This window comes from Alligator mississippiensis, chromosome 3 (assembly GCF_030867095.1).
Source record: "Alligator mississippiensis isolate rAllMis1 chromosome 3, rAllMis1, whole genome shotgun sequence".
Taxonomy (NCBI): domain Eukaryota; kingdom Metazoa; phylum Chordata; order Crocodylia; family Alligatoridae; genus Alligator; species Alligator mississippiensis.
The window spans coordinates 16,397,881-16,413,575 of NC_081826.1; the positions used below are offsets into that span (position 1 = coordinate 16,397,881).

Sequence of the window (15,695 nt, forward strand, 5' to 3'; positions counted from 1 at the left end):
CTCTCCCGCAGCTCTCATTGAGTGCTTCTGAGTAATGTCCAGGCAGAGCAGAGCGCGCTGGCACCAGCAGCACTGGTCAGAAGCGCTGTCTAGCGTGGAGCAGGCCGATTTGTTTCCTGCACCGTTCCCACGCGTGCCCTTCTTAGTGGCAGAGCAGCTTGCTGAACATGCTAGGACGGCTGGCACAGTTCCTGGTGGCCCTTTTGTTTCCACAATGGAAACTGTGAAAATTATTCCATTGTCTGTGGGGCAGACAATGGGTCAACCAGCATCCTTCTGCTGGGAAGATGCAATGTAGAGGAAAAGATGTGGGCAGCATCTCTAGGCTTGACAGTGCCCCTTGGCTTGTCCTGTGTGCCAGCATGCAGAATTTCAAGGCTCCTGAAACAACCCCTCAGTCTCTTGCACTGAGTCTAGTTGACTAGAGCAGTGGTTAGCAACCTTTAAGAAACTGTGGGCTGGTCCAGCGCAGGCTGGGTAGCATCGGTGGCACGTCAGAGATAGGGGAGAATGTCCCTGTACGTGCACCTCTGAGGCCCAGACACGTGGGAGCTGTACTCGTGCCACGGCTACTTCTCCCTGCCACAGTCTGCTCCATGACTGCAGTGCAGCCACCACTTCCGGCCCGCGGGGAGCTGCACTGGGGCTGGGCAGTCTCCAGCTGTGCCCATGCTGTAGCTGGTAGGCGGGGGGTGGGGAGCAAAAAGAAGCATCAGCTATGCAGTGCGGACTCGGTTTGCAGGCCCCCAGCCCCCGTGTAGCCCCGCGCCGGCTGGAATCTGAGCCTGCGCACAGCTGGGCAGGTGAGAGAAGTGGCGGTGGTGCAGGCACAGACAAAGCCTTACAGCTCTGCGGGGCGGATTGAGTGGCTCCATGGACCAGATACTGGCAACCTCTAAACTGGAGGGAAACAAGTTCCACAAAGTTTCTGCCACCTTCATACAAGGGGGCAGTGGGGGGCACAGAAATAAGTAGAGCCTTGATTCTTTTTGTGACTCTCCCAAATCTGCCTACTGGCAAGGATAGGCCAGCAGCAGGCATTGTCCTGTTGCAGCTGAAGCCATCCTTGCAAAAGCAGGGAGAATCTGGCTCCTGGCCTGCTCCAAGGAGGGCACACCACAGCCCTGCCCTTTGCTCTGGGTTAGAGCTCAAACGGAGGCTGTGGCCTCTAGGGCTCGTCTGGTTCAGAGCGACTAGGAACGAATTAGATCTCTGGCAACATTTAATACACTGGGTCCATATATCATGATTGGTCCTGTGCTAAACGCTGTCTGAAAAGAAGAGGTTGCGTGGCCCCTGTCCTTCTTAAACAAGTCCTCTCCTCGTCATCCAATATTGCTTTAGTTATTAGGGCTCATCCTGCAGAGCAGAAGGGGTGCAAGTACCACTGACCTCGTGCAGACACTTACACATCTGGATGGGACCAGGGCTTTTTGTTCGGCAAAGTATCGACTGGAAAAAGATTCTCTTCCCAAAGGTCAATGCAAAGAGGATTCAGAGGCAGACTGGCACCTGCAAAGTTTGCCTTTGCCCCATAGGTTTCTACCACAAATATAATGGAAAGGTTCAAGCTCTAAATGCATAGTAAGGTGTTCTTCATTTTAATGGCATTATAATAGATTGACTCGGTGCTTTTATAAAGCCCCTTTCATCTTTTGAACTTGGAGAGATTAAACATAAAAATAGAGAAAATTCCTAAGCATTTCTCACCCATTTCTCTTGCCCTTTCCAGTTCCTCTCCAGTGCTGAATTAAGTGAACCTGTATTTGATTCACAAAAACGGACAGGAACAAAATGTTAACACATCTTTAAAATAGTCAAGCCGGCAAGTATTGTGTCCGTTTGAGTTTAAATTGCCAGATCAATTTCCCATTAATACTGAGGATGTTTAAAGGACAAACTCCCTGCCTCCCACAGTGTAACTTTACCCTGAGGTGTGACATTTCCACTGCTTTAGAGTGCAATATGGGAGAATATAATGGACTGGAACAGCTAAACGTGCACATCCTTGTATGAGGAGGGAGTAACCAGAGGATTGTGTTACATTAAACCTTGTCTGCCCTCATCTCTCTTGTCCTGTGCTGGTTTCTCTCCCTTTGCAGTGCTAGATTGTAAATTCTGGGCTCTTTGAATTAATTGAGTGCTCCGAGGCCTCAACCAAGTTTCAGGCCTGCCTTTGCCACGTGCTTTAACGCGTGAGGGAAGTGGGAGAGACCCTGCCCTGAAGAGCTTGCTCTGGACAAGGACAAGGACCACAAAGAGGTGAAGCGATCTGCCTGTGATTTCACAGGCCAGTGTAGAGGATGGTTATAGAGCCCAGCTCTCCTGATTTGTAGTGCAGCACCCCTCCCTGCACCAGAGCACCTAAAGAGGTGCATCTTCAACAACTTGTTCAAGTAATGAAGAGATTGTGTGCATGCCTTTTTTTCAGGAGGACAGGATCAGTGTTGAAGTGGGGCATTTTCGGGGGATCTCTGAATGACTCTGTGCAGCAGTTTTGTGCAGGAATACTGATGCAGCTTTTCGTTGTTGGATTGGCAACCTCTGTGGCTGGATAATGCTTTCCTGTTCTTCTCAAAGATGATGTTTAACTTCTAATGACAAGTACAGTGCAAGTTATGAAAGATCAAAACCCCCTCCCCTGAAACCGTGATTGATTTTTCACCCCCCGCAAGCACTGAGCACCGTTCTCATGATGCAGATCCAAGAATCATGTGCTTAGCAGGGCAGGATTAAATGCACAGTTCAATCCCTGTCTAAAATCAAGTATGAAAATTATTCCAGTGATGATAAATGACTCCAGTTTTAGGAACCTTCTGCCCTTCATATCTTGTCCGTGCACCTAAGTCCACTGTATTGAGAACCAACCAGCTTGGTGAGAGTCATCCTGCAAAATATTGAGCACCCGCAACCTTCCTATAGTCACTGAAAGTCAAGGAAGGCTTAGCATATTGTGGGATCTGATGTCAAAGAGAGTATATAGTAGAGCTAGCTTATACTGCTATTTTGAGCTATGCCTAAGCAGTGGCATGCCTAGCCAAGCCCTTCCAAACCCGGTAATGTGCCAATGAGACTGCTTTGAAGTTGCCTCCAGAGACTGCAGGCAAGCATCCTGGAGAGCAGCTCTGGGAGACTATTGCCAGGGCTGCTTCGCTGGCATACGGCTGGGTTTCAGGGGAGAGGGTCTATCACTGGGGTGCAAACATAGAAATCCACCTGAGATCAGAGCTAGTAACAGCCAGTTCCTTAGAAGCTATGGCCCTTCCTTCACCTCCCACGTACTGAAGGGAGCTGAGGTCCAGAGAGAAAAGTGCAATGGGCTGTGTTTATTTTCTAGCATCTTCCCATAGTGATCTTGTTGCATCTAACTGAGGCCTCTCAGGACCCGTCTTCCAGCATCTTGTTGCATGCTGGGGGCTCAGGATTCCAAGAAATGGTTTTCACATGCATTATTTTCCCTTGTTTTGCAGCCCAGTTCCCCCATCCTTCATCTGCCCCAAGCCTTTTTGAGACAAACTGAGTGGTTGTGAGCCTACACGTCACTTGTGGAGATGCACTCTTTTTTCAGGTTCTTCATGTTCCCCAAAGGGAGGCAGTGAAGAAGTGTTACAGAGGAGTGCTTCAACATGTAAAATTATTTTAAAATACAGCTCTGGTCAGAAATTCAAAGTCAGTTGACAGTCCTAGAGATTGCAGCCTTCTGGCCACACCTCAGCCCGTGCCAGGCTCTTTGCTAGACCTGCCCAGGTTGCCTGCTGAGTTGCCCAACAAGGGAATAGGTGGCTTTGTGTTGTGGATGTCTGTTCTTTGGGTTAAGTCTGTTCAACTCATTTCACATAGACTGCCCTGTAGGCGCCATTCTGTACCAGTTGGGCATTTAAGGGGTATTTAGCTGTCTCTGGCAGGCTGTGCAGCATCCCTTGAGCATATCCCACCCACCCACTCCTGCTGACCTCTGCCAGGCTAGGAAATGAGGTGGTGAAGCTGCTTTGAGAGTACCCCTGCCACCACCTGAGTGTGCTTTAGGACACAGGAAGGGGCCATCCTTGGAGCCTCATGCTCAAGTTGCAAGGAATAGGAAGGAAGAGGATGCACCCACTTTTTACATGGTTTCAAGATCTCCGGCAATGAGAAATAGGTTCCCACTTAGAGAATAGCTAGAAAAGCCTTGTGTGTTCAATGGCTTCCAGTCCGAGTTGCACTGAAGGAGTTATGGACTGATGGCCCAGAGGGGAAAGGTTGTGTGTCACATTGCCGGTCTCCAGACAGACACATGTCATTTCCCTAAACCATGGAGGACCTGCACTGAAATGATTCTTTCATTTCCTCAGAAAACCCCTTGGGTGGATATCAAATAAAGAGTTATTTTTGGGTTCTTTCCCAGAGAGTAGTGTTTTGGATGACCCTGATCCTCATACATCAATAAATATATCATCAGGCTGTAGTAAAGATTCAAAAAGCTTTATTGAAGGGGAAATAGATTATTAATAATTAAGAACAGTTCATTGTATTGTTCTTAGGCCAAGGAAAGCTAATAGAGCTTTTTTTTTTTTTAGTAGATAAAAGTGTAGAACATTGAGAAGGGATTGATTGCAACAGTTAATGGCCACAAAATCAATTAATGAATTGCAATGGTTAATTCTGCATTAAAGTGAAAAATGCAGCTCCCAAGCTGTGTATTAAAGCATCTAAAGATAACAATAAAGAAACACACAAAAAAATCCTTATTACCTGCTGAGGGCTTATATTATATTTGTCCTCTGTTGTTGTGGGATAGAAACGTTTATCCACATAACTAATTCTGAATGCATTTATTCTATTTTTTACTCCTCCCTACCCACCTTAAGCTTTAGAAAGCAAAGAAAAACTTTCCAAAGTGATTACTTCTTCTCACAGAATTTCCAAAGCACCGTTTCAAAATAGTCACTACTGCAGGCAAGGCTCTAGCAACAGAATATATGGAATAGGATGTGATTAAGAATTTTTTAAAATAAAAAATATACAAGAAGAGAATTGCAAACTTTTAGGCATTTGAATTTTCCTTTGTCCCTTTCCCCTGTCCTTTTGTGTTCATCTACTGATTTAAAATTTTCTTCAAAGCTTTTATTTTTTCCCTACAATGCAAAAAATTATACAAAACATAGGCAGGACAAAAGTTAATCAGAGGAGAGCTTAACAGTAGCTTTGGTGGATGGAGACGTGTTTAAAAATATTCACACGGGTAATAAGCAAAGAGGTTATCTGTTGAGTAAACGGCTGGGCTGGGACGTACCCTTCTAGTACACTGTTTAAGTTCTGCAGGCTTTTCCTTTGCAGTTTCCAAAATGCATCCATTTCCAATTCTGACACCTTTATCCAAGCCTGGATCGACCTTGTGCCTCTGCTGTTCCTGCCATCTCCTATTCTCTTGCCTTTTTGACAGTAGCTATCCAACCCAGCCTTGGAAAAAAACATATCCCTTCCCTGCTGGTGTATCCACATCCAGGTCTTCCTTCAATGCCTTCACCTTCTGCAAACAGTCAAGCTCCTCATACCCCCCACAAAACCCTTTGTAAACTTGGAGCCAGACTCTGTGACCTTGCCTTATAAAGTGTCATGCCCGAGTCCCTAAGTGATCCCACTGGGAACTGCGTGCATAAAAAACAGGACGTATTGTAATGGCTTCAGAATCAGTCCTCAGCTAGCTCTGTCCTCATCTCTTCCTTTCCCCTTTGTCTAAACTCTATACCAGCGGATCTCAAACTTTTTAGACTTGGGGCACCCCTTATTAGACTCAAAGTGCCCCTTGGAAAATGCCAGCTTTTAGTTTTCACATGTTTTTCACTACAGAAAAATAATAAAACATTTTTTCTGTTGCAGAGAACTGAGAAAGCCCACAACAGGTCAGAAATGTTTTTGACATTATGGATTCCTATTTGAAATCTATGGGTTTATCTTGTGAATCATGTCTGTATGCCTAACAGTGCTAACATTTCATGGCACCCGTGACACTGTTAAAAAGATCTCAAGGCACCCCAGGGTGCTGTGGCACCTTGGTTGAGAATACCATTCATTTAGCTATTCTTTCTTTTCTTTGTCTGTGTACGTTTCCTTGCAGCATTCTTCCACCCCTCTTCAAATCTTGGTTGGGCTCGTTCTTTTCTAAAGAGGCGGATAAACCTCATTTCTCCCCACCTTTTAAAAATTTAAATGTTCCATTTTAATTTTAAATTACTTTAAACATTTGATAATTAGGATCAAAATACAGGTACAAACAGTAATGAGACCAAGAGAGCACCTTGTCTTCAGCCCTGTCCTCCCATGTCTTATTTCTTTGACTTGTGCTAACGTAAATCGTGTGCCGTTTTACGTAGACAGTAGCATAGCATGAACTATGCGTTCTCCCTCACCCACGTTTACATTAGTATAATTTATTTTCCTGCCTGTATAAGAATAAACTGTAAAGGTAGAAACATCCCTTTAAAAATGCTGGTGCAAAACCTAGGTGTAGGCCAGACATTTGGTATTTGTCAGTGCCTTTTGTTTTTGCTCTAACATCGCAAGCTCTTGGGACTTCATCTATACTTCTTTACAGCACTATGCACAGCTGTAAAACTTAAGATTTCTGTAGGTAATATTACATATTTAAGTTGCAAAATCAGGCACTCACAAGTTAGCCAATGTCACACTTAAGGTTGTCTACACAGCCTTAGAACAGTCAATGTCCACTTAATATCATTTAGGAAATTTGTGGCTAGGAAAAGGCCTGTGTCCTAGGCCTGAAATGCAAGAAAATATTACTTTTCTTCCAGCCTTTGGGATTATTCACTGTCTGCTCTATGCATGGAATGAAAGGGGAATCTTGTGGAACAAATAGTGTCTGATCATGTCATTAAAAACAGCATCAAAAGGGAAATGCACAGAGCCAGCGAGCGACAGAGGGGAAGCTGCTGGATTTTATTCTATCTCCTACATTGTCAGCAAGATATTCAGCACGGCTCTGATCCAGAATGTTTTTTACTGGAGATGTGAAAATAGAAGGGGGTCAGCCTGGTCTTCACGTGGACTTTATAGCTCTGGGCATTGGACAAAAATTGATTCTATTTAACCGAATAGGCTTGTAAGCTTCTGAACACCGGGATTTCGGTTTTCGTCACTTTCCTGAGCACGTCACTTTCTGGGTACTTTTACTTTTGTCGCTTTCACGGGTTACATTTGATGCTAGCTTTAGCTTTCGTATGAAACTGAGGTGGCAAAAATGTTTGGCTCAAGTTCTGAAAGAAGAATTGGGAGGGGTTTGGCACGATTCTTCATGCCAGCTTTCTGCCGCTGCCCCTGATTCAGCAAAACGCGTTTAAAGTACTTGCCTCAGTGTTTTGCCGAGTCAGTCCTGAACAAATGTTGCATCTTCTTCCCCAGAACCCTAGCATTGGTCATGTGGCCCACAGAGATCCTGGTCCTGTACGTCCGCTGCAGTCAATGAGTGTTTTGTCTGTTGTTTGGTGCTGTGAAGTTTTTTCTGAGACAAATACTGAATAATAGAACAATACCTGCTTTCTTATTTTCAAATCCAAATATATTTTTCATGTGACAGTGGCTTGGGAACTCCTTATTTGCAGAAAAGTCATACTGTCTTCTTGATATGTATGAGATTGTTTTGTGTGATGGTAATAAAACGGTAGTTTTTCTACAAATGCAATTCCCTACACCCATCAGAGATGTGCTTCAGAAAGTCCTGTGGGAATTGTTGCTTTTAGGAGCATATTGAAGATCATTGTGCGCATTTCAAAGTATACACGTGAATCGTGACATAAGGATCAGCTTCTTCTCCCCATTTGGGAGCCACATTTTCAACCCTGCTCAGACCATAAAAGAGGAGATATGTTGTTGACTGTCATTCCAAGCGAACGTCATAAAACCAGCCCAGTTTGGTGTCGTTTATGCCATATTTTACATTCCCAAGGGGAAGGTTACACATTACAATGCAGCCATACTAAGAGCACTTAAAACACAGGCATCTTCATGTTAAAGCTCGTTAACTTGTGTTAAACGCCCTCTGAGTGTCTCGACCCTCGCCTGAAGTGGCATAACTTTAACTTTGGACCAAGCTACCTACCTCATGTTCAGGTAACTTCAAGCTGATCCACAGAGAGAAAACAAGCGATTTGCAGTCCTCCAGCATCCCAGAATGCACTGCTTCCAACCTGCCCCGAGCAAGGATAGCGCTCAGGAAACCCTGCTCATCAGCCCTCTAGTGGCAAGTCAGAGCTGTGCAGGCAAGAAGTGGTATTAACTCTTAACATGTAACTGCTCTTAGCAGCATTGGCGATGCATAGGGGGGTGCACGCAGGTGCACGCGCACTCCCCGGGATCGGCTGTGCACCCCCTGGAAGCGCCAGCTGCAAAACCGGAAGTGCACTTGTGGTCTTGCCACTGGCTTGGTGGCCACTGGGGAACCCCCGAGTTGGCGATTGCGTTTGGCCGCTGCCCCCCCGTCGGCGATCTAGTGCCCCCCCTAGACTCGGGAGGCACCAGTCGCCCATGCACAGCACGTTCTAACTTTAACACCACTTAACATGCTATAGATTTAATATGGTCTAAGTGTAATGTGTAACTTCGCCCTTATCAGTGAAACAAAGACTAGAGTAGCTGGATTGCTTCAAGTTGGGATTAAGATGCATGAGCAGAACTATGGCAGAAGCGAAGTTTCAATCCTGCAAGGGACTGTGCAGCCTTAGCACTTTCTGAAACTAATAGGAATGGGGAGAACTCAAGACCTTGCAGAATGAAGCCTTAATAGAGTCCATGCTCATGTTATGCTTGGCTTTGCCTGTTACTGTGAAATTCGGTGAGTCACGTGCATATAACTGTACTGCCTTTTGGAACTGGCACTTGAGAATACTTTTCCCAAGCATAAAGCTGAGATGTGTTAATTAAATTACCTGGCTGTTTTACCAGTGAATGTGTTTGAGTGCACCTGTGATCTTAACAAGGTACTACATACAAAACTGTAGCAAAGAAAACAGCTGAGTTGAGATGAAGTGTTCCTTTGATAATGTCCCTGGAGAACAACTAGACACAGGCCAGAAATCATTTATGAATCGAGCGATGCTCTAAGAGTTTTTGTTAATGAATGAAAAACTGAACTTGGTTCCTCCTGGGGGAAAAAGCAACAACATAGCAGCAAGGGACATAATCAAATTAAAACCCTGATTGTGCATTCCTGAAGCAGCCAGAACTCCCCCTGAAATTAAAAAAAAAAAAAGAGTAAAGGTTGGTTTCTTTTCAAGAAAGTAAAAGATGGTCTAGTCCCCTTAAAGTGATGTCTCTTTTTTGTCTGGAACACCAAATCTATCCTTTAATTGCAAAGATCCTTTAATTGGAAAGCTATTAGGCTGCTCTTTGATTCATAAATGTTTTAAGAAGGGAGAGAGCTGGCCAAGAAAACTTAATTCAGGTTTGTTCTGATGAGCATTCTTGATGAGGATCTGATAGTTAACTGGTTTCTCCTAGGTAGGATGGAGGGGAGAGAAGATTCTTGAGGTCATATAGTCCTGATTCAGCAGTTCGTCCCTAGTAATGTGCTCCAGTATGTGCTTACATCCAGTACTTTTAATGGGAGTTTAATGGTTGAAATTTAAGTGCTTGGCTAAATAGGGGCAGACTTCAGCACATGCTTAAATGCCTTGGTTCCTGAACTAGAGTCTGTTGAAGTGACTGGAACTCTTTCCATTAACTGGAATGAGTTTTGGATCAGATTCTTGCTTGTGGAGCAAGGAAGAGTGCAAAATGAATTGCTGAGTTTCAGCTCAATCCAAGCCAGCGCTGCTGCAAGTCTTGCAATACTGAAATGTCTACAGATTGTAGAGACTGGCTTCTTTGGCTCTCCTACCTGCCCTGTAGACCCCAGCAACACTTCTGCTGAGGGGGGTCTAGTTTCTAGCGTAACAATAATCTTGACACGTAGCTGCTGAAGAAATTATGCATTCCCCACAATTCAGCTAACTAGCGTCTGGGACAAAGTACAATTAAAGTAAAAGCTGCAATTTTGCTTTCCAACTTCCGTTGTTCTCCAATCCTGCCCGCAGAGCAAGTTCAGCACCTAACATCTACTCCTCTCCCACTCCCCAGTCACATATAGGCAGGCAGAAATGCAGAAGAAAGGCAGTGAGGATATCAAAACACAGAAGCGTTATGTTATAAAATCAGTATTGTCTCTAATCAGGGTACAATATCTAACCCTTCTGTACCTCTTGACTTTGAGAAACTGTGCATTAATTGATGTCCTTTAGCTAAGCCATTCCCTGCTAAGGTATTATTCTGGTCATTTGATACATGCAGTAATATAAAGAGAGGAGAAGGAGCTGAAAAATCATCTCAGATTCTGTAATCATAGGAAGAAAAGACTAATGTCATCAGCATTGCCTAGTGATTAGAGCATGGGACTAGGGGTCAAGAGATCTGGGGTGTTTTCCCAAGTGAGCCGTGATATGCTGAAGTGCATTTCTTAATTGCCAGTGCTTCAGTTTTCCCCTTTTATAAATAGAAATGACAATGATCCCTTTTTGACTGAAAGGCTTTTGAAATCCAGAGATGAATGGCTCTATACAAGTGTACAGTACTGTTATTACTTGATAGTACTACAATATTAAGAAAACCCTACAGGCACCCTTGTACGCCTAGGATGAGTTGACCTTGGCTTTTGTTGTGTCTGTACATGCTGAAAATATGAAGATCATTTACGTTCGTTACCAGTGTTTATATTTTGGAAGAGCAACATTTATATTGCTGGATTTGTGCTCTCTGAAACAAAAGCTCTAAAGAAAAATGTTGTCTAAATGCGACTACTTCTGCTGCCTCCTGTACAATAGATGCACTAAGTAAAGAGATCTGAAAGGTGGGAGAAATGTAACGCTAGTTTTAGCTGTAGAAAAAAAGGTGCTGGGAACTACTCCTGCATAGCAAAGGCTTTCTGCAAGCGCAGCTGCTGTCTTCCATTCTTAAGATTTTACAGTAAGAAACCTGCTCTCTTTAATAATTAAAAGAAAAAAATCTATGGATATGGGAAGCTTACTTTCCACAGACAAATGTGTAATGGAAAAACAAATGGGCCCCCTAGATAAACAACTCTATTGTCAATGGACAGTGCACCAGATTGTGACCGTTGTGTACAAATGACAAAAGATTGCTTTTCCCTTATTGCTCACTTTTTCCCTTAAGCTACCATTAAGCTTAAAAGTAATAGGAGTATTGTAAATGTTAGTGGTGCCTAGGTCCCTTGCATTTAGACTTCAATTGAGTTCTTTTTAAAGTGTGGATATACATTTAGTTCTGGAGAGTATTTCTTAAAAATTAAGGTTAGTAAGACCGCAGATATACTGTCTGACTTGCCTTCTTTCAGACTTTAAGTGGAAAATCATACTGTGCAATAATAATATCATCTGAAGATGTCCAGCAGCACGTAGCAGTTTGATGTCAGCAACTCTACTACCAGAAACCACTTCTGTATTATGAACTGGCAAATGTCATCTCTGCTTTTGCTCTTACCATTTTTCTGTCCAGAGGCATTTATATTAGCGGGTATCAACCAGGAAGTGTACAGTTAATAACTAATGGCAATCGGCATTTTTCTGTTCAACAGGAACAACATTTTCCAAAGCATCCACTGATTTGGGGTTTCTCAAGTTTTTTGTGTCCTTTTGGGGGTACCTCGAGCTTGATTCTTATCCCTCTTGGGAACGTGCAGTTTCGGTAAAAGTCAATGAAAGACACGGATGTTCAGCACCTGTGTGAATCAGGCTCTGGGTCCCCTGGGGTGGGCACTGCAAATGTGGCATCCTAAACTGGTGCATTTAAAAATGTTGATATAGATGACCAGTAAAAAAGCAAAAGCCAGAGTAACCCCACTATAACCATCCTATTGTTTGTCAGCTGCTTCCACAACCCTCAGTCTCCAAGACTGTCTATCATTCATGATTATGCAAACTTACTTTTAGTGGAGCAAAATCCCTGCATCATAAGTATGTGAAACAAGAATCTTCTTAGAGGATGATGCCAGTCAGCCCTGGAACTGCATCCATCCCAAGCTGCAAGAGATATTCAGCTTCTCCCTGAAATGAATGGCCTGGACATTGGTGGAGGATTAGCTGGTCAATAAATAGTAGTTTTTTACAGGTTGTTCAAGCTGTAGGAGAGAGAGAAAGTGAGAGAGAGAGACAGAGTGAGATTCCCTGAAAACCTTCCCCAGGCAGGATGGATGGCATGCAAAACTCTTGAGTCATTTAGTTGGAAACGCCCTGTATGAGGGCAGCAGTGAAAGTGGAAGCTAATTCCTGGGTTCAGCTGAATTGTACAAAGCAAAGGGTGATTTTTGTCTCTTTCTGCTGGTCTTGAACACTTTGACTATTTCCCCTAACTCACGCTGGCCTTTAATGGCCACAAGGAGAAATTGCAGGGTTGGTGTTGCGAAGGAACAGCCTGACCACTTCCCCATTTCTGTAATCACACATAAGGAAGCAGGAAATTAGAATACATGGCATAAAAAGCACCATGTTAGTTGTATGCGAGAAGAGGCTCACCCTTGCCCTGGACTGAATGTCCCATGGCTGTTCAGACAGTTTTTTTTGGCTGAAGGACGTTGACAAGGTAATACAAACTGGCTGCTTGCTGCCCAAGGGCATAGTTGATATCATACTTTTGTAAAGGGTTTTACTATATTGTGCATGTAATGCTTTTGTAAGGAGTTTTAGTTTCTCCAGTGCTGAGTCCACTACCTCTTCGTTCCTAGCTCCTAACAGTTTATAAAAAGTTGTGTGGTTTATTGGGTGATGCACAGCACGTTGCAAGGGCGTATGTACCAGCACCCCCATGTCCTAAGGCAAAGATATTAAGCAAGCGAGTACTTCATATGCATCTTCTGAGCTGTGAGATGTTTTCTGTTCTTTACTCTGTTTCCCAAAGCAGGTTTGGGGGGAAAGCCACATTCACCACTGTTAGTTCCAATAATAAACTGACATTTGACTTTTAAAAGAGAAAGTAGCTGACGCGGTTGAATTTCCTGCTGGCACTCCTCCTCTACCTTGTAAATCAAACAAATACTCTTGCCCGGGGTGCTGCGCTCTTTGTTGATGTTCTGTTTTTGAATATCCAAGCAATAAGGCCTTAGAGGCAGCCACCTGCTTTCTCGTTGCCCTTCTTCGGTTATATTTTCCACCTGTCCCAATTAGAAGCCCAGAAACGATCCCTGTTGAAGCCTTGGGCATCAACGGCAGCTTGTTGACTGTATTGTGTGGCCACCAGCATTCAGGGCTGGTGCCGTAGTCGTGCCAGATTTAAACAATAAAAGACTCGTCAGCTCCAGAAGACACAGCCAGTCTAAAGACCAGATAAGGCCTCGTGGGAAAACTCTGAAAAATGCTCTACTGAGGTATTGTGGGGGGGACGACTAAGCTTTAGTCAGATCTTTCTTCCTCTTTTTTTGTGCGTGTACAGTCTTAAAAGGGATGCTGGTCTGAAAACAGGATCTTTGTTTGCCGCTCATCTGCTTTGGCAGCTTAGTCTACATGTGCAGTAGGGCTAATCCGTACTGTATGACATACTACTAATTTCCACTGTATTCATGTCAAAAACTGAGGAGTAACCAAAGGGAGCAGGTGAACTCCTAAGAAACAAAGTCCTGATTTCATGCAAATTTCATTCAGAAATAGGCTCGTGGGGCTCAGCAGGGGACTGTGTTTTTAAAAACATTCCTCTGTCACGAAGTTGTTAAAATATTAAAACTTAAAATCAAGTGCATCTTTTACTACTCTTACGCTCCGTACATTTGCACTGTACTGGAAGGGGCAAGCAGTGCTCGGCTGCTGAGTCTGGCTGCAGTTTGGCAGCGGGGCTCTGCGTGTGGGGGACGGTTTGCATAGAGCTCAGAGAAGGATGTGGACTTTTTTTCTCACCCAGATCTTGCAAATTGATCTACTTAGAAAGGAAGTTGGGTGATTTTTGTTTTTTTGAACCCCCCGAAACTAGCAACCCTACTTTTAGCCGAGGAGAAGTGGCTCTGTGTTCCCTCCCATCCCCAGATCAGCAGCTGCAAGCATCTTGAAAACCAAGAGCCGGGGCTGAAAATCAGTCATGAGGTTTTATTTTCAAGTTCCTTTTCTTTGACTTCGAGTCAGAGATCCGCCGCTTTCTTTCGACAGCAGAGGCAATGCTTTCTAAACGCCAGTTGGGATCCCCGCAGTAATCCAGTGACACTGGGACCCAGGTCATCAAAGGAAAAAAGACAAAACAGGAGATTTGGCAGGACTCCTGCTTCGTTTCTGTAGCGCGAGTGTCAGGGATTAGAAGCTCCTATCCTCTGTGACAGCCTGTTGCATCTGTCTGGGGCAGCATTTCCCTTCAGTACCAGCCTGTTGGCCTAGCTTTGCTCAGGGAGGGCAACTCCAGCAATGTTGGTGGCACCAGGTCCTTGCAGGTGGGTGACTTCTAGTAGATCCTGGGGAAGCGGGTGCCTCTGTGTGGCCCCGTGGGGTGCAAACCTGCGTGTCCGACCAGGCCTCGGTGCAGGACCCTGGCTTGGGATGGGTTGAAACCTGGGGATGGGGCACCCCAAGGCCCGCCGGGGCGCTGGGCATTGCACAGCTGCAAACCCTCCTGGTTCCCCACCACAAATGGGGAACTGCAAAACTCGGCACCATGAGGGAGAGCCCAGAGGCGTGAGCCCTCGTGGTTATCGCCAGGGATCCTGGTTTTCTCCGATTAAAAAAAAAAAAAATCCCCAATTTGCAGATTAAAATTTCAGAGAGGGGGGCTGGACCCAATGGTCTCATGAGGTCCCTTCCAGCCCTAAACTTGTGTGAATCTGTATCAAAAAAGGTAACCCAAAATTCAAATTTTTCTGGATCGAAATGAAGCACCGCTATATATAGATATCTAAATAGATCTCTCTCTCTCTCTCTCTCTCTCATATAGATAGATATCTATCTATGTATCTATACAATATCTAGCTATATCTGTCTGTATATATATAATAGAGATATCTATATAGATATCGCTCTCTCATATATCTATATAAGATCTAGCTATAATCTCTTTATAGAGAGAGATCTATGTAGCTCTCTCTCATATATATAGCTATATAATATCTAGATATATCTATAATAGATATCTAGATAGATCTATATCTAAATATGAGAGATGGATATCTATATAATATCTATCTATAATATATAGATATATAGAGGTATCTATCTAGATATCCATCTCCCTCATATATACATATATATATATAGCTATATAATATCTAGATATATAGAGAGATATCTACTATAGGTAGATATATATCTATATCTATCTATATATCTACCTATATCTATAGATAGATGGATATGAAAGATGGATATCTATATCATATCTATCTATAATATATATATATATACAGAGAGAGAGCAAGAGAGAAAGATCTATATATCTAATATATATATATATTAGTGGTGTTATATTTTAATCAAGGAAAAGTGTGGATTTTGGGGTTCCTTCTTTTAAGCCAAAAAATTGGGGACTTTGATTATTTTTATCACGGGGCTTGAGCTCGAGCCGGGGCGGGGCTGCCTGCCCAGGGGATTTAGGCACTAGGCCCATGCCGCTCCCGCGGGGGTTTCTCAGCAGCCCGCGGCGCCTTTAACAAGCGTCCCTGCCTCCCGCCCGCAGCGCTTTCCGCG

The 15,695-nt window shown here is 44.0% G+C and overlaps 1 protein-coding gene across 1 annotated transcript in view; it reads left to right on the forward strand.

Moving 5' to 3' along the window:
* CYRIB (CYFIP related Rac1 interactor B) overlaps positions 1 to 15,695 on the forward strand; it is a 179,387-nt gene that overhangs the window by 10,350 nt on the left and 153,342 nt on the right. The window lies entirely within an intron of this gene.